Below are 23,181 nucleotides of genomic sequence, written 5' to 3'. Positions count from 1 at the left end.
CCACTGAGCAAATTAGGCACAAGGCCATTTTTTAATGTGGAGAGAGAGGGAGGGGGAGGGAAAAGGGGAACAGCCCCCGATGGGTGGGAAATGGGAGTTGGATAGTAACTGTTGGTATGAAGGGTTGCCCCTACATTGACCAAGGTCTGATATGTGGAGTTACCCCCACATATGGTCTTTGCTTGCAGTAGGTATTTATTTGCTCCCCCACCGAGCAAATTAGGCACAAGGCCAATTTTTAATGTGAGGAGTGAAGGGAGGGGGAAGGGAAAAAGGGGACCAGCTCCCGAGAGGTGGGAAATGGGAGCTGGTTAAAGGTCAGGTATGTGGGGTTGCCCCCACATCTGGTCTTTTCTTGCAGTATCTGTCGGAAGATACTACACTTTGATCTTGGCCAAAAGGCCAAGTAGTGAACTACCTGTGTTACCTATAAATGAACTCATCCGTGCACAATAAATACCTGGATACAAAGTCATAAAGTGGGAGTCGATATCCGGTGGACAAACGAAGGTTGTTCCTCCGTAGACGATTTGTATGTTGTTTTTAGTACATTCTGTTGCTCTATTCCTCTGCTCTGGTTTCATCATGAACCCTTAAACAGAGTCATAACAGTTTCAAAACATAATTATATTGGATTTATTTGCATATTTATATATGAACTCATGGTAAACATGAAAAATAAATATAACCTCAGCATATATAATGTTAAAAAGATTTTAATATCATTTTTTTTTAAATTGCATTAAGTTAAATAAGGGTGTCATCAAGTACAAACCTATTTCCATTCATATATTTTTCGAAAATTCAGTCACATTTAAGTTAATCCAAAATTCAATAAGTATAAAAAATGTCGTAAAAATCCGACCATTAGTTGACTTTTGGTAGATTTATAAAACACATTTATGGTTGCGCATTAAAAATAGCCACTACACGAGAACATTGTTTTAAATTGTTGATAATGTAAACACGATTTAAGTCATGCATTTTTTAAAATACAATTATTATTAACTTATTTCAGGCTGCTGTTTTGAATCGTATAAATGCTATGATAATATCAACCTATATTAAATTACATCGTGTTACACATACGAGTAAATTCTATCTTGCGCTTAGCCGGTAACTTGTGGTTAGCAACTTAGAAACTGAGTCTACCCTCTATCCCGAAGTAAATTAGTCTGAGTCTACCCTCTATCCCGAAGTAAATTATGAAAACCCAAAATAGTAATTCCTTCACGTGCATGTGTCATAGAAAAGATCGTGTTATAGCATGCAATGTATTTATGTGCGAATGCCAAGAACGGATACAGAATCCAGTTTTAACCTTCTATATTATGAATCAAATGAACAAGACGAAAATGTAGCTTTCTGCTGTTTAGGCCTTCCATAGATATGAATGGCGGAAAGTGTAAGAAGGAAATCGTCCGCTGTGAAAATATGCTGCGCGAATAATTGCGTATCTGTTTTTTCTATTAATAAATAAAATGAAGTAAAAGTATGAAAAGTTATATGAAATGTAAGAAATTTTTGTTTGGCTGATTGCATTCGAAAACGAAATAGCGAATGTGTTTTTCTATGTCCGAAAATACGAACTTTTAATCAGAAGTGCGGCTGGTTCTAATGTTAATGTGTACGTGGACTGGTAATTACCGGCTATTCCATCATTCTGTTAAACTAAGAATGAAAGGGGAGCATTTGTGAGTTAAAGTTTTTAGTTTAACCTTAGTATGTAGTAAATGACTGCATCTAAGAAGGCAAATGTTTTTTCGGTGACATGTAAACTATGGAATAGTGATATCTAATTCAATGGGGGAACTAAATATAACGAGGTTTAAATATGTGCTACCACCTATGTGGAATTACGTATTCGAGTGAGTGAGTCAAAGATAGTAAATTGCAACAATTATTAACGATGATGAAATGTGCGCATTATACTGCGATAACATGTTTTTGATGTAAATGATGATTGTAAGGGATTTGCATATGAATATGTGCTACCACCTATGTGGAATTACGTATTCGAGTGAGTGAGTCAAAGATAGTAAATTGTAACAATTATTAACGATGATGAAATGTGCGCATTATACTTCGATAACACGTTTTTGATGTGAATGATGATTGTAAGGGATTTGCATATGAATTACCTCGTTGTTTTCATATAGTGTCAAAAGTTATCTATGAAATCGTTTCTATTTTATTAATATACAGATGATTTTATTCTATTACAACTGTACAAGTAGAAATGTACAGGCAGTAAATTATGCAAACCGTTTGAATATTTTCCTATATAAAACTGTTTATTCCAAAGGGAAACATTTAAATGATTGCAGTTTTGTTGAAATCAGAAGAATGTGCCTCCAAAATGGACCTCTAATAATTTAAATAAATTACTTTATTCTAATACCTTTTGTGAAATGAACAACATGACCTAAGTTTCCCTATCGATTATTGTACGAGAGGCACTGTAAATGTAATGCCTCCTATTATTTGTATTCCACCTGAATGTATCAGAGGAGATTGCAAATTGCATTCTTTTCTTCAGGTATCAGCTCTGTTATTGCATAAATTGATGGCAGTGAATCTCCAGTCTCCTCTTCATTCGATCATTCTGATCAGATTTATAGTCGCGTTTCCAGTAACTGTGTTGATACTGTCATTGTCTTCCTCTGCTTTTTGTCCTGCGATTTTCCCGTCTACATTGAATTACTGAAGAACTTCTGGGATGGACGATATTGTATTTTTATTACTGAATTCATGCATTTACGACTTTAAAGTTGTATCTGTCTGTTGCAGATATTGACGACATGAGGCTCCTAAAAAGCAACCCCTGTCATAAACGTGCCTCAGAAACATAAAGGCATCATTGAACTCTTGGCAAAGTGCATTTACAATGGTTGTGACAATGTTCAAAAATAAATCCTGGATCACAAAAGGTCGCTGGTTTTAATGCTACCACGCCGATCATCGTAGCTCTAAAACTTTTTCGAGTTGAAAAATAGAAGGCTCTACTTTGAAACGATCCTAGTATCATTTTTGAAATGGCGAGATAAAACTTGAAATCTGTTTTGTGAAGCTTGAATGACGACGTCAGCAGACAGAAAGCCGAGGAAAAACATATTATCGATCCGTTAGCACAATGTTGTTGCATAATAAAGCAGAAACCGGATACTAAACTCTGTAAGTGCCCCTTTCAGATAAAAATGGCTAATTTGAAAAGACAAACGTAGGATTTTAGAAGCAACTGATAAATGCATCATGGTTTGAAAGTGATTATGATGATTATTACGATGGAGACGATTTTAAAAACCTAAATATCTTAAAAATGTGTGAGAGATGATTCTTATTTTTAGTTAAATCTTAAAATATAAGTTATCTTTTTTATTTTTTAACCTTTTTCCCACCTCTTCATGAATTACACATTATTACTTTTTATTGAAATGAAAAGCATTAAAATTCGAGTAATAGACCCGGGCTATGCCGAATGGAGAGAACTAATCGCAAATAAAACTAGATACCTAAATATAAAAAAAGATCAGCATAACGGTTCTCGTTAGATAACTGAAGTTAAACGACGTGGAGTCTGGCCAGTACCAGATGGGTGACCATTTGGAAATGTTATACATTGTATACAATCTTGCCACGATTGAGTTATACACGTGGCTGGAAACTACTTTGGAATGTTATATTCCATGCGAATTTTTTTTTCTTCGGGGAAAGTTGACACGCCAAGACCAGGAAAAAAAAGAATACCAATTAGTACCGGTTCTTACACATTGTTTAAATACTTTACAAGAAAAATTAAACTGAACTGGCAACAAACGGAAATAGAAAAAATAAACTAAAATCCGACCTAGCTCACAAAACTATCTTTAATAGTGATGATGATGATGATGATTATGATGATGATGATGATGAAAATATTTGAAAAGAATGAAAAAAAATTTTACATGAAAAGACAATAGATATTTGACGAGAATTGTGTCTCTATAAGGATATCTGCCAACAAATTGAATTTCTTCTTTCAAGCAAATATCAAACAATGAATTTCTGTTTTATCAATATCCTTTTATCAATAAAACAGAAAATGAAAGAAAAGAAAAATTTAAAACTAACATTCCTAAATAAAATGCAACAATGACGTTTTAGAAATAATCCATGATTTTTCTCTAAAAAAAAACGTAAAAAAAAACAAACCAAACATTTCCTTTTCTTAACCAAACACTGATTTCAATTGGAAAACTTGTTTTAAAAAGAATTGCAAAACTGAAGCTCAATTCATTGTTTAACGTTAGTAAACTTGATTCATATGTACATTCTCTCGTTTATTACTTTTCCCTAATATCTTTCTCTCTACTATTATAAAAAAAGGAACCTTGTGTGTGTGTCTGTGAGTTTGTTTCCTATGGACTCCAAAACGGTTGCGCCGTTTCACGCGTAAGTACTTTATGTACTTGGAAGTGTTCTTAGGAAGGTTTTGTATCAGAATCTTCATGTGCCTGGCAGTGTTCTAAGATTGGTTTTGTATCGGAAAGTATTTGATAAGTATCAATCGATAATCGAAATGATCCAATGAAAGAAGGAACAGGCGATTTCGACCAAAGTAAACACATTACACAGCCTAACACCACAAATGCATTTGAGAAGTTTTATTACCACAATAAACAAAAGGCCTGATATATAAAATCAACAGTGGGTTCTTTGATATGACAGAGGCGTGTTAGCAAGAAATGTTTCTGTTTAAAGCATAATTTCACACAGATACTTCACGTTTTCATTTTAAACTTAAATTCAAGCCATTATTGCCATAGAAGCAGTAAGGCCAGGAATTTAAAATCAACAGTAGATTCTTTTATATGCCAGGGGCGCGTTCGAAATGAATGTTCCTCTTTAGAGTACAATTCAAGAATGATACGAGACTTTTGTATTTTCAACTTTCAGTCAAGCCGTTATATATAAATAAAAAAATTATAAAACCAACAATAGGTCTTTTTTTCTTGATGGGTCGTTCGTTTTCAGTAATCAAATTTACCAAATTAACACTACTAAGGATTACTATGCTATTGTCCCATTGACTACTGTACACTCTTTAACCCTCATCCGCGAGTGGGCTCTGGGCCTTGATAAGTAATGACTCCTATGTAAAAAAAAATTAAATTTTACCATGCGTAAAAATCGAAATTAAGACGAATAACCTCATACAGTTCAAACTAAACACAGGTCAAAGTTCAACTTGACTTCGTCGACTGTCATTAAATCAAGACACTCTAGCAGAACATTAATCGCTGTTTGACCTATTTGAACTTCGAACTCAACAAGAATAATAGGGCGAAATGCCGACAACATCCGGCATTACTAACGCTGAGTATGACTAGAGGAGGGACACAGCTTTCTCTATTTCAGCTCAAGGATTTTTGACATCGTGTTTCTCGATTTTGATTTGAATAGGATAATCTGTAAAGCAGATATCACCTTTTCCTGATTAAGAAAAATAGGATAGCAAAACACGAAGCTGACGAAGAATACAGACATCCGAGTCCGTAGAGATTGCTCCCTGGGCAGACCTCTTTAATAAATAATGGATTCCTCGCACGCATCAGAGGAGGAAGCTGAACACATCGCATCCTCAAAATTGATGCCACACAGGAAAAAATAATAGCCGTAGTATATGCACCCTGCTTAGTTAAAAACGTATTTGCTAAACTGAACATGTTTTGAGATTACATTACGACCGAATCCACAAGAGTCTCATTTAACGAGTGGGAGAAAAGCACTGCATGGGACAAATGTGTAGGAAAGGCACTGTATAGGCAAATGTGTAGGAAAAGTACTGTTACAAGCAGAAGTCCCCTTTTCTTGTAAGTAAGTAAAAACGAGATAGGATAGACTGAGAATTCGAACCTAGAAAGGTAGGTTTGGAATTAAGATTTAGGAGAATTCCGATTGTTAGTTTTAAAATAAATAGCAGATATGTTTGTTGAAAAGGAATTCGATTGTTTAGAATGTTATTGTGAAAAGGAATTTGATGTTCAATTCTATTTATGGAAATTGAATAGAAACAATTCCGTTAGAAAAAAGAACAATAGAAAATTTAAACATATTGGAAAATAGGTTAGTCGAAAAATAGGTTAGAAGAATTTGGGTTGCAGATATGTGTGAACAGTGCACGTGACTTCAGGACCACGTGAGTCGAGCGCATGCACGGACATAGGGGAACGAGTCACGTGAAGCATGTCCAGGCCATGGGATCGATCTGCACGTTTTTGGCCATGCGATGACGTCATGGCTAAGAGTATAGTTGGCTATTTTTAGTGAGACAAACAGACAGGGTCGTACAGAGTCGACAGACAGGGTCAGACAGGAGAGTCGAGTCCAGATTGAATTCCCCTTTGGAAGCGAAGGGTTAGAAGTTGAAATCATGTAGTGAATTCGAATTCCTTGATGTGAAATCCTTGACCGGTCGAAGAAATAAAATAACGTCATCATTTTGTAACTGCATCTTGTGTTGTGTCATTCTCAACAAACAAATGTATAGTGAATCATTTATATGAACTTTGTTCCACTCATTTCTAATAATGAACTTTGTGTTTAAACCCATTTAAGTAATGTGTCTCTCCATCTTAAGAAATGTGTCTCCCTGTCTATCAAGAAGTCATGACTGTTCCACCTGTGATAAAAGAACTGATAGCTCTTCTCTCTAAAATATGTGTTAAAAAGGAACATTCACAGAACTGTATGAATGTATCTCACTTCTATCTATCCCCTTCTCATCGTGTATTACATGTCCGTGTCTCTTTAGAATGTCCCCGTCACTCTTTTATATATACCCGATATATGTTTCCAACATGAACACACAACTATATAAGACCAGCATGCAACAGTACTGCATACGCCAAATGTGTTTCACATACAGGATACCGAAATGCCACTCCGACTGTTGGCAATGCTATGATGGGAGATGACGGTGGCTAAGTTGTTAACGACACGGAATGATAATCTGGCCATGCAAGTTTGAATCCAATTCATTCCATGAAACATTTATGGTGTTGACAATCTTGAAGTGGTTCTGTTGGATATTATTACTCAAGGGTATCACCAGGCTACCAGAGAGAGAGAGAGAGAGAGAGAGAGAGAGAAAGGGAGAGAGAGAGAGAATGAATGATAACACTGCGATATAATGTTATTAAAATATAGCAGATTTTTAAGTAGCAATAAAAGTGTTCACTGGGTCAAATATTTTTTTTAACCAGTTAAATATAGTAAAGAAATATTTATACAAACAAAAAGATTGACTGAATTTAGTTAACAATAACAAGGATAACCGGCGACATAAGGAACGAGGGGAGGATGGTTAGTCGATTGAGTGAGTAAGTTGGGAATCAGTCGATATACGTTTACGTTTGTGACTTACGTAGGATATAAAAACGATCATAATATTTACACGTCAAACACGAGAACGGGGCAATTAATCGAGGGAATTAATCAGTTGGCTTTATCGAGGGCAGAACTCGGAATCAGTTGATGTATCTTTACGTCCGTGGAAGTTAACGGACGCATTATAGCAGGATGTAGAACCCAAAGAGAACGTATGTAAATTCCCGTAATTACTTGATATATTTCTAGATAGAATTCTAGCTAGAATGATATCGTAGAAGCCAATGACAACGACAAAATAATCGGACTGGTACAAAATGAATGAACGAATGGTTTTGGCTATGACAGTCCTCATTAGTTTATTAATAGTATGAGAATTGTTTTGATATACTGATATTATCTTTAAGATAAGCCAAAAAATAGAAATTGGAGGGTTACGACCAGTGAGTGCAAATCTCGTCCAAGATTACACACTCTAGTGATTAACCGATCATTAAAGTGTCTTCACAACTATTCCGACGAGTTATTTGTAAAGTGGAGAGTTACTCCACCCAACTAAGATCAGTGGTAGTATTGACAAAATCTCTTCGCTAGTCCTATAAATATCATAACTATCTGCAAAAGTGATCTGGGTACTTTGTACATTGACCTCAGCAGATAGAAGCCCTTGGCCTTTATCCACACTGCTTGGAGATAATAAAGACCTTATCGTACAGCCTGCGTGAAAGAGACATATGCTAAACAGACGTGAAAAAGCAGCAGAGAAGGAAGGTCATAATCCAGGATAACTAAGGGAAGATTCCGAACGCGTAAGCATTAGATTCCGACACGGAAGATTTCGAATGTAAATCCTAAAAAAATAACCACAGAAAAAAAACCATAAAAATTCTTATTTTTTTCTTAGGCATTCAGAATAAAAATGAAATATGTTTTATAATAGCATAAATTGGACAACGTAGTTTTATGTTTGGAACTCAGTTGCATTAAAACTGACAGCGGAAATATATTGCTTTTCCAAATACTGAATCTGAAACGGAGTCATCTATCTGGTTGAGTTACATCTTCAGTCTATCATCCTAACATTGCAACCTATTGCACGTTTAAAAAAAGATAAGAAATAAATACGAAACAACAAATTATACATTATGCTTGAGAGGATAGTGTTTGTCAGAATCATGCGTTATCTGACACATCTTTGATGAAGAAGCAAATCTCCATTATTTGTGTAGTCATTCTTTTTTTTGCGGATTGTTATTCTCATCTTTATTGCTATTTTTTCACCACGTTTCGGCCACCTAATCCTCTGTCCTTCTTCAGGTGATTAACTGCGACGGGATGGGAATGCCGCGTCTTGTAACTGTACCGCCAGTAATTATTGCTTTCTATAGTTGTTGTTTTCCTACCACGTTTTGATCAACTAATCATTTGGTCTGCTTGGGTAAAATTGAAATCCCTATTTTAGGGCCCCTAAGGGGACCAAGGCTAAATTTTATGGTCTTATAAATCCAATTTTGGGTTCTAATCTGGTCTTCCGTATACCGGTACCGAATAGCATTATTATTATTATAATTATTATTATTATTATTATTATTTGGATTAAAATATAAAAATGATCTCAATTGATTAGGTCTCTTCTATGCATGTTTAGAATGATCGATAACTTGACTTGTCTGCTTTACGATATATAATTTATTGCTGAACCACATTAACTGTTGCAATTCATTTATCGTATGTAATTAGTAGATCTTCAACTATTTTTTTCACACATACGAAACCACGGCAAAAAAGAGAAAAAGAAAACAGAGAACAACTCCAAGAATACGAAAATCTCTACGGAGCCAGTAATTTTTCTCCGTTCTTTTCCAAGACAACAACCAACATGCCTGACGAAGGTCGAAGGCTACACCGACCGAAAAGTTGCACACTGAAGACGAAAACAAGTCCAATCAATAAAAGTAATATAAACAATCAGCCTTCATTTCGTCATTTGAATTCAGATTTGACTATCATAATATTACTAATGAATAAATAATGACATAAAGCAATAGGTTAGGTCTCATTTCTGCTACCTTTCTACTTGCTGCTAGTGAGTTTTGTCGAGATAACACGAGCTTTCTAAATAAATGATCTTCTAAATTGAAAACGTGTTCTGGATCGCCTTCGTTTGTATTGTTTGTGTTGACTAATTCCAGAACGAAAATCCTCTGTCCAGGATTATCGCTGCAGATAAAAAATTTAAAGAAATCAACGATTTTTATGCCGAATGGTCTTTTCTGAACTTATATTGATTAAACCTCAAACTTTCAGATTATTTTAAAATTCATAAAAATTAATTACTTTCCAAGCTCTCGCCGAACGGACGTGTCACTGCGTCATTCAAACTTATAGTAAAACTAGTCCGGGATCAAATGAAGACCAACCAATAGTTCACACTTCAAATACTTTTATTGTCAACGAAATCAGTGAAGTCGTCCATTTTTTTAAACAAATTGATTAATCACCTGCTTTAGTCGAAGACCCACCGTGGTGCACTGGAAGAAACCTTCCGATTCCACGCCACAGTGACTTAGTTCACAATACATTGTAGTCTACATTGCAATGTAGAGAACTTACAGTTGACTTTATAAACGTATTTCATTATAGTGGCTTGGATTAAAGTTAAGTTAAACTCAATTATTATAGTTCAATTGTGCTCTAAACAGAAACATTCAATTCGAACACGCCTCTGTTTTATCAAAGAAACAACTGTTGATATTATGAAATTAAGTTTGCATAATCAATTGAATTAAAGTTAAACACACGAAAGTCAAGTATCATGGTTGAATTATGCTCATATATATATATATATATGTGTGTGTGTGTGTGTGTGTGTGTGTAAAGATGAAACATTAGTGTTAATTTTATTTTATTTCGGACTATTAGTCTCATCTTATCTTTTTATTGGTGCACAACGTTTCGGCCAACTTCCTCTGGCCTTACGAAGGCCTTACGAAGGCCAGAGGAAGTTGGCCGAAACGTTGTGCACCAATAAAAAGATAAGATGAGACTAATAGTCCGAAATAAAATAAAATTAACATACAATGCTCATCTCAAAAATAAAAAAATTCCAATTAAGGAATAATATATATATATATATATATGAAACATTAGTGTCTGTAAGTATTTAATAATTATTATAGTAAATAATTATGTCAGCCCCTTCAAGAAACTTGTTTCTTATCGTTGAGCACTTTCAGTTGTAATAAAGTAGTCAACTTAGCTAATACGCGCAGATTGTCATATAATGATTAGATCACTCTAACTGACGCTAAAAGCATTCAATAAGAATAAATGTTTAATTTCAACTGGTTTCAACGGTTTATGGTAGCCTAGTGGCCCTGGTCCTGTTCCTTGCTAATGAAATCAGACATGACTTTTGTTGCTGGTGTTTTAATCTCTCGACTGGCGTTAATCGGGACACCCTGCACTGATGATTCCCGAAAGGATAAAACACTAGTGTCTGTAGGTATTTAATAATTATTATAGTAAATGTAAATGTAAATAATAATAATAATAATAATAATAATAATAATAATAATAATAATTATATATATATATATATATATATATATTGGAATGGAAATCCTACTTTGCCTGGCATTGAATGATAACCAACAAATGTTTTAATATTTCATATTTTTATTGTCATTGAAATCCCTCATTTTTCAATCAAATCGCTTGATTTCCTGCTCTAGTTGGGGGCCCATTGCGATGCACCAGAAGGAAGCTTTTTATGCCTTCCCACAGTGCTTTAGTCTCCAATACTTTGTGAGTCTAGATTGCACTGTAGAGATCCTAATGTTGATTTTATGAAATTATTTTTTTTTTAATATAAAGCCTTGTATGAAAGTTTAAAAGGCGGAAGTTAAGTATTATGGTTCAATTGTGCTCTAAGCAGGATCACTCATTTCGGACGCGCCCCTGTCATATCCAAGAACCTACTGTTGATTTTATATCCCGGGCCCTTTTGCTCAAGTGCACCAGTAATGTTAGGCTGTGTAGTGGTGTTAACTTTAATCAAAATCGCCTGTTCTTTCATGGGAATTTTTCAATTTTCGATACTTATCGGAGACATTTCAATACAACACCTATTTAAAAACACTGCCAGATACATTAAGTACATTTGTGCAGAATTTCATAACAATCTGTCCAGCCGTTTTGGAGTCTATAGGGAACGAACTCACACACAGATAAAGTTCTTTTCATATAATAGTATATATTAGTGTTGAAACGATTAATCGGAATCGGAAAAAAATTGTGTTTATTTTCCGATGCAAAAAACGATTCGTTTAAATGTTTTTTTTTAAATTTATTTTGCGAAATGTTTTACTGCTGATGCTAATGATAAAATAATAAAGATCTATTTCAAATCACCAGTAAAACTAAAATGGATCAATCAATGATAGATTAATACCATAACAGCTTTTGTCGTTTAGTTCTCATGTACCATTAGCGATATTCCTGACAAAGAGGGGGGGATTGCTGTTTCCTCGATCAGAATCTATCATATCTAACGCATATAGTTGATAAGTTTTTTTTAAGCTTAAAGTATACTTATAACTCCTTACATCAAGTGGCTTCATGCCTTGTATGGAGCGATTTCCATAAAATGTCATCCACTTTAACATGATAAGTTCAGATTTTCAGTTCCTTTCAGTAATATTTCATACATTAACTATGCACCACACAGCAAGACTAAAATCAACACGAGGGTATGGATGATAGAATATTATTATAGATTAAATGCTATTTCCTAGGATGGGTAATACGATACTAATGTGATATGTCAACAAGGAAGCTGTATTACAGCTAGTTACAAATAAAAATTAATACGTTGTTTACTAAAGCTATAAATAAATCATCCGTAGTCGCAGTCGACGCAGAAGCTTCGATTATTATTTTTCTTTATTGTTCCACATCCTTTATATTCGCATAAAAATGTTGAGTGCTTAGTAATGATGAGTGAAATGATATTTCTGTGTCGTTTTATGGCTTGACTGAGGATTGAAATCTGATTTTATTACCGAACATTCTTACGATTGTATTAAAGTTCTGTGAAGAGATTCAAGATTACAATAATAAACCGGGCGTAAACGAGAATCTCAACAATTGTGAACAAGAGCTATAATATTAAGAAATATAAAAGAGAATATGTAATGTTTCATAATTTTCAGGAAAACACTGATTTGAATCTGGTTTATAATACAACAACAAGACATCAACAAGATGTATCAATTTCGTTCAGCAGGCCATAACCGATTCACCTCTTGTGAATTATGAATCTCTTTCTACTTTTCTTTTACGGACTATTGAATTATCCTTTTGAAAGGCTCAACTCACTTTGAGCCGAAGTCACCACCAGGTTCTACTTCATGCAGGAAACATTCCAAACTTTACTTGCAGCCATTTCGCTAACAATGGACACTCTTGAAGGGTGAGATTCATACTTATTGATTGCAAATATACATGTACAATCAGTTTCATTTAACAGACGTACATGTTCAACTATCTGCCCAACTAAGTTTGTACGGAGTTACAATTCTTTTATGATCAGCTTGAATACACTTCAGTAGAAAGAAATATGAAATAGTTTAGAAACTTTAAACAAGTTTTTATTTGCTATGGAACTATTAATATTTTAAATATATATGCCAGGCATGCTAAGAAACTAAACCATTTCCATATGATATGCCTTCGTAGATTGTTAAAAATCAAGTTTCACGACAAGATACCAGATACTAAGGTCAAACATTCCGTCAGTACACAGCATGTTACAGCTGAGCTATGTCGTTGGTCAAGTCATATATGCCGCATACCTGATACAAGGCTCCAGAAATGGCTCTTTTAAAGGAAAAAAACCCACAGGAAGACAACGGAAATAGTCTACGGACAATCAGTTCGGTTTGTATTCTAGGGTTCAAAAGAGAGTCGCCAACATGGTAGGTTCTAAACTGTCACCTAAGCTTCAACCTCTATCGTATCGATGTAATGTTGCATCTCTCTGCCTATTCTACAAGCATTTTAATAGTGGATGCTCTGACGAACTACAAGCACTTGTACCCCCTCGACGTAAATACCCCCGACAAACCCGACAAGCAGCAAAATCCCACCCCTAGACAGTAGAGATCCCTAGATATAAATAAGTCTTCTACTCTAATAGATTCTTCCTCAGAAGTGCTAGACTCTGGAAATCTTACTCGAGTTCCTGTTTTCCTAACTGTACTGACATGCAGAAGTTCAAAAGTAATGTGAACGGACATCTCGCTGCACAACTTCCTACAAAGTATCCTTGCAACTTATGCCCCCGATAGTAGCTCCCCTACATCAAAGTGGCACTGTGCCTTGTTTAGGGTGAAAATTGAAAAAAAAAAAATTCATGGGAAAAACTAACCCAAGACAGATGTTCATGGCGTGCCACAACTTATAAAGAGGGTACAATTGCTGAATTTGTACGCAATAGAAAAACGCAACAGAAAAACGCAGTAGAAAAACGCAATAGAAAAACGCAAGAGGAAACGTGGCATTAAAAAAGACAGAACAGCCAACACCTCCGCCACAAAAACATCCCCCAGGAGTCCAATATGCAGAAAATACGCCAGAGCTCGAATCGGTCTAAGAAGCTATCTCTGAACCCAGAGAACAATTGCATAATCACGGTCATCTTTGCAAGCGATGGACGAACATTAATATTTGAAAAGAGATTAACGTAAGCCATTTATTTACGCGTAGTCCTATCTGCAGGATTTCTGTTGTGGTATTCGCACTACTACAGCATACATGAAAAACGGAACAGAACCATCCGACATTTCCTTAAAAAATGATTTCGAAATCTAATAAATAGTTTAATTAAAATTATAAGAAAACAACATAAAATTAATAATCCCAGATAATCCTAGATTTTAATAACGCTTTTAATCCTATATTTCTTCTTCGCTTCATCTGCTGGCTTCTTCCGGACACTCACTAGATGTTTTTTTTTATCTAACACATTTTGGTACGACAGTATAAGCGTGATATATTTCAATCTATGTTTTATATTCGACACTTGTAAACCATATTGTAACTAATAATTTACTTCTTATTAGACTCTACTGGTTTTAGAGATAAACTGATAAAAAGGGATGTTATTTGGACCATCCGTAAATATAAAAATCATATGTTAAAGAAATAAATAGTTAGTTGCTAATTGTGTACATCACCAGAACATTCACAATATCATATTTATATTCGACATTTATAAAGCAACTAGCAAGGAGACCGGACGTTGACCAGGATTGAATGATGATCAACAAATTTCCCACGCACCAATACTTTGTCATTCCCATCGGTGAAATTGCCATTTTTAATCAAGTCGATTGAAGGCCTGCTATAGTTAGGTACCCCCCCCCGCACTGTACTGGAAGAAAATTTCATATGCCTCCTCGCAGTGACTTGGCCCACAATAAAATAAATTGTTGGTTTTGATTTAGTATCATTATACTGTGTTGGTTTTAATGTAGTATCATTATACTGTGTTGGTTTTAATTTAGTATTTTTATATTGTGTTGTTTTAATTTAGTATTTTTATACTGCGTTGTTTTTACTTTAGTATTTTTATACTGCGTTGTTTTTAATTTAGTATTATTATATTGTGATGGTTGTAATTTAGTATTATTATACTGTGTTGGTTTTAATTTAGTATTATTATACTGTGTTGGTTTTAATTTAGTATTATTATACTGTGTTTGTTTTAATTTAGTATTTTTATACAGTGTTTGTTTTAATTTAGTATTTTTATACTGTGTTAGTTTAAATTTAGTAATGTTATACTGTGTTGGTTTTAATTTAGTATTGTTATACTGTGTTGGTTTTAATTTAGTATTGTTATACTGTGTTGGTTTTAATTTAGTATTGTTATACTGTGTTGGTTTTAATTTAGTATTATTATACTGTGTTGGTTTTAATTTAGTATTATTATACTGAGTTGTTTTTAATTTAGTATTATTATACTGAGTTGTTTTTAATTTAGTATTATTATACTGAGTTTGTTTTAATTTAGTATTATTATAATATAATGTGTTGGTTTAAATTTAGTATTATTATACTAAGTTAGTTTTTATTTAGTATTCTTATACTGTGTTGGTTTTAATTTAGTATTATTATACTGAGTTGGTTTTAATTTAGTATTATTATTATATTGTGTTGTTTTAATTTAGTATTATTATTATACTGTGTTGTTTTAATTTAGTATTATTATACTGTGTTGGTTTTAATTTAGTATTATTATACTGTGTCGGTTTTAATTTAGTATTATTATACTGTGTTGGTTTTAATTTAGTATTATTATACTGTGTTAGTTTTAATTTAGTATTATTATACTGTGTTAGTTTTAATTTAGTATTATTATACTGTGTTGGTTTTAATTTAGTATTATTATACTGTGTTAGTTTTAATTTAGTATTATTATACTGTGTTGGTTTTAATTTAGTATTATTATACTGTGTTAGTTTTAATTAAGTATTATTATACTGTGTTAGTTTTAATTTAGTATTATTATACTGTGTTGGTTTTAATTTAGTTTATTATACTGTGTTGGTTTTAATTTAGTATTATTATACTGTGTTGTTTTAATTTAGTATTATTATACTGTGTTAGTTTTAATTTAGTATTATTATACTGTGTTAGTTTTAATTTAGTATTATTATACTGTGTTAGTTTTAATTTAGTATTATTATACTGAGTTGGTTTTAATTTAGTATTATTATACTGCGTTGGTTTTAATTTAGTATTATTATACTGCGTTGGTTTTAATTTAGTATTATTATACTGTGTTAGTTTTAATTTAGTATTATTATACTGTGTTGGTTTTAATTTAGTATTATTATACTGTGTTGTTTTAATTTAGTATTATTATACTGAGTTAGTTTTAATTTAGTATTATTATACTGTGTTGGTTTTAATTTAGTATTATTATACTGTGTCGGTTTTAATTTAGTAGCATTATACTGTGTTAGTTTTAATTTAGTAGCATTATACTGCGTTGGTTTTAATTTAGTAGCATTATACTGTGTTAGTTTTAATTTGGTATTATTATACTGTGTTGGTTTTAATTTAGTATTATTATACTGTGTTTGTTTTAATTTAGTATTATTATACTGTGTTTGTTTTAATTTAGTATTATTATACTGTGTTTGTTTTAATTTAGTATTATTATACTGTGTTGGTTTTAATTTAGTATTATTATACTGAGTTGTTTTTAATTTAGTATTATTATACTGAGTTGTTTTTAATTTAGTATTATTATACTGAGTTTGTTTTAATTTAGTATTATTATAATATAATGTGTTGGTTTTAATTTAGTATTATTATACTAAGTTAGTTTTTATTTAGTATTATTATACTGTGTTGGTTTTAATTTAGTATTATTATACTGAGTTGGTTTTAATTTAGTATTATTATTATATTGTGTTGTTTTAATTTAGTATTATTATTATACTGTGTTGTTTTAATTTAGTATTATTATACTGTGTTGGTTTTAATTTAGTATTATTATACTGTGTCGGTTTTAATTTAGTATTATTATACTGTGTTGGTTTTAATTTAGTATTATTATACTGTGTTAGTTTTAATTTAGTATTATTATACTGTGTTAGTTTTAATTTAGTATTATTATACTGTGTTGGTTTTAATTTAGTATTATTATACTGTGTTAGTTTTAATTTAGTATTATTATACTGTGTTGGTTTTAATTTAGTATTATTATACTGTGTTAGTTTTAATTTAGTATTATTATACTGTGTTAGTTTTAATTTAGTATTATTATACTGTGTTGGTTTTAATTTAGTTTATTATACTGTGTTGGTTTTAATTTAGTATTATTATACTGTGTTGTTTTAATTTAGTATTATTATACTGTGTTAGTTTTAATTTAGTATTATTATACTGAGTTGGTTTTAATTTAGTATTATTATACTGCGTTGGTTTTAATTTAGTATTATTATACTGCGTTGGTTTTAATTTAGTATTATTATACTGTGTTAGTTTTAATTTAGTATTATTATACTGTGTTGGTTTTAATTTAGTATTATTATACTGTGTTGTTTTAATTTAGTATTATTATACTGAGTTAGTTTTAATTTAGTATTATTATACTGTGTTGGTTTTAATTTAGTATTATTATACTGTGTCGGTTTTAATTTAGTAGCTTTATACTGTGTTAGTTTTAATTTAGTAGCATTATACTGCGTTGGTTTTAATTTAGTAGCATTATACTGTGTTAGTTTTAATTTAGTATTATTATACTGTGTTGGTTTTAATTTAGTATTATTATACTGTGTTTGTTTTAATTTAGTATTATTATACTGTGTTTGTTTTAATTTAGTATTATTATACTGTGTTGGTTTTAATTTAGTATTATTATACTGTGTTGGTTTTAATTTAGTATTATTATACTGTGTTGGTTTTAATTTAGTATTATTATACTGTGTTGGATTTAATTTAGTTTATTGTACTGAGTTGGTTTTAATTTAGTATTATTATACTGTGTTTGTTTTAATTTAGTATTATTATACTGTGTTGGTTTTAATTTAGTATTATTATACTGTGTTAGTTTTTATTTAGTTTATTATACTGTGTTGGTTTTAATTTAGTATTATTATACTGTGTTGGTTTTCATTTAGTATTATTATGCTATGTTGGTTTTAATTTAGTATTATTATACTGAGTTAGTTTTAATTTAGTATTATTATACTGTGTTGGTTTTAATTTAGTATTATTATACTGTGTTTGTTTTAATTTAGTATTATTATACTGTGTTGGATTTAATTTAGTTTATTATACTGTGTTGGTTTTAATTTAGTATTATTATACTGTGTTGGTTATCATTTAGTATTATTATACTATGTTGGTTTTAATTTAGTATTATTATACTGAGTTTGTTTTTATTTAGTATTATTATACTGTGTTGGTTTTAATTTAGTATTATTATACTGTGTTAGTTTTAATTTAGTATTATTATACTGAGTTGGTTTTAATTTAGTATTATTATACTGTGTTGTTATAATTTAGTATTATTATACTGAGTTGGTTTTAATTTAGTATTATTATACTGCGTTGGTGTTAATTTAGTATTATTATACTGTGTTGGTTTTAATTTAGTATCATTATACTGTGTTGGTTTTAATTTAGTATCATTATACTGTGTTAGTTTTAATTTAGTATTATTATACTGTGTTAGTTTTAATTTAGTATTATTATACTGTGTTAGTTTTAATTTAGTATTATTATACTGTGTTTGTTTTAATTTAGTATTATTATACTGTGTTGGATTTAATTTAGTTTATTATACTGTGTTGGTTTTAATTTAGTATTATTATACTGTGTCGGTTTTAATTTAGTATTATTATACTGTGTTGGTTTTAATTTAGTATTATTATACTGTGTTGTTTTTATTTAGTTTATTATACTGTGTTATTTTTAATTTAGTATTATTGTACTGAGTTGGTTTTAATTTAGTATTATTATACTGTGTTGTTTTAATTTAGTATTATTATACTGTGCTGGTTTTAATTTAGTATTATTATAATATAATGTGTTGTTTTAATTTAGTATTATTATACTGTGTTAGTTTTAATTTAGTATTATTATACTGTGTTGGTTTTAATTTAGTTTATTATACTGTGTTGGTTTTAATTTAGTATTATTATACTGTGTTGGTTTTAATTTAGTATTATTATACTGCGTTGGTTTTAATTTAGTATTATTATACTGTGTTGGTTTTAATTTAGTATTATTATACTGAGTTTGTTTTAATTTAGTATTATTATACTGTGTTGTTTTAATTTAGTATTATTATACTGTGCTGGTTTTAATTTAGTATTATTATAATATAATGTGTTGTTTTAATTTAGTATTATTATACTGTGTTGGTTTTAATTTAGTATTATTATACTGTGTTGGTTTTTATTTAGTTTATTATACTGTGTTGGTTTTAATTTAGTATTATTATACTGTGTTGGTTTTAATTTAGTATTATTATACTGCGTTGGTTTTAATTTAGTATTATTATACTGTGTTGGTTTTAATTTAGTATTATTATACTGAGTTTGTTTTTATTTAGTATTATTATAATATAATATGTTGGTTTTAATTTACTATTATTATACTTAGGACAAAAATTAGACGTCCTTTGATCTATTTGTCAGTATAAAATCATATTCTTTGCATACATGTTTATAGCATCACATCATATCACACAGTCCTTCGTTGCTGAAAATGACTGGTCAAAGACACTGTGATTTATCCTACGGTGTTGTAGCATTCCATGTTCAGTGCATGGGTAATTCCCATGGTTGTACCTTTGGCAATTTAGTTCAAACCTGGCCTTTATTTTTACCTCTATTTCTGCCTTTTCTTTGTGAAGCCTATTGCACCAGCAACTTTGGTTTGCTGCTAGCTCTTTCCAATTTTTCCTGTTACTATTCAGTGCCTTTAGGTGGCGCTTTATCAGATCTTTATAGCAGAGTTTCTGCTCACCAATCGTTCTGTACCAATTTGGCAATTCTCCATACAATAGGATTTTTGGGATGCGATTGTTTTCAATTCTGGCCACATGTCCAGTCCGTCGCAGTTGTGTGGTAGCGAGTACGGCTTCTATGCTGTCCATGTTGGCTCTATTGAATACTTCAACATTTGGTATAAGATTGTTCCATTTAATTTTCATAATTTTTCATAGGTGGCGCTGTTGTACTGCTTCCAACCTCGTTATGTAATCCTTGTATATACAACACAGGCCCATTCAAGTTTTGCCAGACTTTGGATACCCACGAAGGGGTGTCTACGCGTGGATTTTTTTTGTGGCATGAGGTGCGCAATCTCCAACCGCACCTCTTCTGAGTCGGCATTATTAAATACGTGGCAAGTGAATTGTATGTCCAGTACGACTGGAAACATACAGCATAATCACGTTGACACACCCGTACTCGTAAGATCACCGAAGTTAGCAACCTTAAGCCTGGTAGTACCAGATGGGTGACTATTTGAGAATTCTAGGCACTGTGTGTGCTCTCTGCTTATCTCGGCATTTGTTTCCAGTCGTCCTTGTATAGCGTGTAGATTTCTGCTGTTGGCTCCATTAAGTACTTCAACATTTGGTATAAGATCATTCCATTTAATTTTCATGATTTTTTCATAGGTGGCGCTGTTGTGTTGCTTCCAACCTCTTGACGTGGTCCTTGTATAGTGTGTAGATTTCTGTTGAATAAAGTAGAGCAGGTAATACCACTGCTTTATATTAGCGAATAGTTTGTATCATTTATTGTAATTGTATATTCATAAAGACTGGTTTACACTGTAACGCTGGGTCGGAAATAGTGGTAACATGGTGAGTGCAGACATAACATTCGCTTAGCAAATCAACAAGAATGAAAAAGCAGTAAACAATCGAATGGGGAAAACATTCATGGCTTATCAATTGTTGGGGAACACTTAACACTTGATTATTTAATCGCTTTTCAGCCGTTTTGATAGACAAAGTCATTAAATGATTAACGATTGTTTGTTTATTGAGAGAGAGATAATGTAGGAATTTGGGGGAAATTGGACTAATGTTCAGATGGGAACTCCCCATCTCTCTTTTACTTCAACTTAGAGGAAAACAAAAACAAAAGCTGTTTTTATTGAGTCGGGTAATTCACTTTTACCATCGACTGTATGGGAGGTAGTCACGTTAAAGTGATAATGACGTGGATGTGCGATCTGGATGTGCCGTGATCGAATCCTATCGAGTCCATAATGCTAATTTCACTTAAGGATGTTGAACACAGTCATAACCATTCTCTAAGTACTTGATTATAGAAAATAAATACGATCAATAATATCAAGAAAATTCAAAATAGACTTCGTAACCTAGTGGGGTTGCCCTTTTCTCTTTCCTACAATCTCTTTTAAGAGAAATTGGAAGCCTATCATTATTTTCATGGCCTCACATCTAGAACCTCCCCTTTACCAAACTTTCACGAAAAACACTCGTCTGTCTGAAACTACTATCAATAATTTTCCCCACTTTATATCTGTGCTTAAACATAAACGTAGATTCCATGAACAAAGTTTCTCTCTTAGAACTGCACACCTGTGAACTCTCTTCCGCTTGCCTGCTTTCAAACAGACTACAATATAGTCGCTTTCAAGTCCAACGTAAACAAGTTCTTGATGAGCCGTCCCCATAAGTAATCCAATTTACCAAATTTACATTACTAATGATTGCTACGATATTGTCCTATTGTCTACCGTACACTCATTAATTCTTATCCTCGAGTGGAATCCGGGCCTTGAAAAGTGGTGATTATTTTATAAAAAAAATTGTACCATACTGATCCATGTGAATTCATTATTTGATTAAAATGAAACAGTGTTGCTCTGGTTGTGGAAAATCCGACCCAACAAATATTTTAGGAAAAAATATCAAAAGATACATTATAGAGTATATATACAACACTATTAAGATTCTTACAATCAAAGTGCAGTACTTGTTCTTTATTCAGAGTTTTTAATACATTTTAGAGTATATATATCACACTATTAAGATTGTTACAATCAAAGTGCAGTACTTGTTCTTTATTCAGATTTTTAAATACATTTTAGAGTATATATACCACATTATTAAGATTGTTACAATCAAAGTGTAGTACTTGTTCTTTATTCAGATTTTTTAATACATTTTAGAGTATATATACCACATTATAAAGATTCTTACAATCAAAGTGCAGTACTTGTTCTTTATTAAGATTTTTTAATACATTTTAGAGTATATATACCACATTATTAAGATTCTTACAATCAAAGTGCAGTACTTGTTCTTTATTCAGATTTTTTAATACATTTTAGAGTATATATGCCACATTATTAAGATTGTTACAATCAAAGTGCAGTACTTGTTCTTTATTCAGATTTTTAAATACATTTTAAAGTATATATACCACACTATTAGATTCTTACAATCAAAGTGTTGTACTTGTTCTTTATTCAGATTTTTTAATACATTTTAGAGTATATATACCACATTATTAAGATTCTTACAATCAAAGTGCAGTACTTGTTCTTTATTCAGATTTTTTAATACATTTTAGAGTATATATGCCACATTATTAAGATTGTTACAATCCAAGTGCAGTACTTGTTCTTTATTCAGATTTTTAAATACATTTTAAAGTATATATGCCACATTATTAAGATTGTTACAATCAAAGTGCAGTACTTGTTCTTTATTCAGATTTTCAATACATTTTAGAGTATATATACCACACTATTAAGATTCTTACAATCAAAGTGCAGTACTTGTTCTTTATTCAGATTTTTTTAATAAATTTTAGAGTATATATACCACATTATTAAGATTCTTACAATCAAAGTGCAGTACTTGTTCTTTATTCAGATTTTCAATACATTTTAGAGTATATATACCACACTATTAGATTCTTACAATCAAAGTGCAGTACTTGTTCTTTATTCAGATTTTTTAATACATTTTAGAGTATATATACCACATTATTAAGATTGTTACAATCAAAGTGCAGTACTTGTTCTTTATTCAGAGTTTTAAATACATTTTAGAGTATATATGCCACATTATTAAGATTGTTACAATCAAAGTGCAGTACTTATTCTTTATTCAGATTTTTAATACATTTTAGAGTATATATACCACACTATTAAGATTCTTACAATTAAAGTGCAGTACTTGTTCTTTATTCAGATTTTTCAATACATTTTAGAGTATATATACCACACTATTAAGAT

At 31.4% G+C, this 23,181-nt stretch overlaps 1 protein-coding gene across 10 annotated transcripts in view; it reads right to left on the bottom strand.

Moving 5' to 3' along the window:
• The window catches only part of LOC145249737 (uncharacterized), a 1,648,663-nt gene that overhangs the window by 695,955 nt on the left and 929,527 nt on the right, over positions 1-23,181 (bottom strand). The gene's annotated exons all lie outside the window — the stretch shown is intronic.

This window comes from Euprymna scolopes, chromosome 28, assembly GCF_053919585.1.
Source record: "Euprymna scolopes isolate OS-2025 chromosome 28, ASM5391958v1, whole genome shotgun sequence".
Classification (NCBI taxonomy): domain Eukaryota; kingdom Metazoa; phylum Mollusca; class Cephalopoda; order Sepiida; family Sepiolidae; genus Euprymna; species Euprymna scolopes.
Note: the sequence above shows the minus strand (reverse complement) of the source record. Positions and strands in the feature narration are given on the sequence as shown.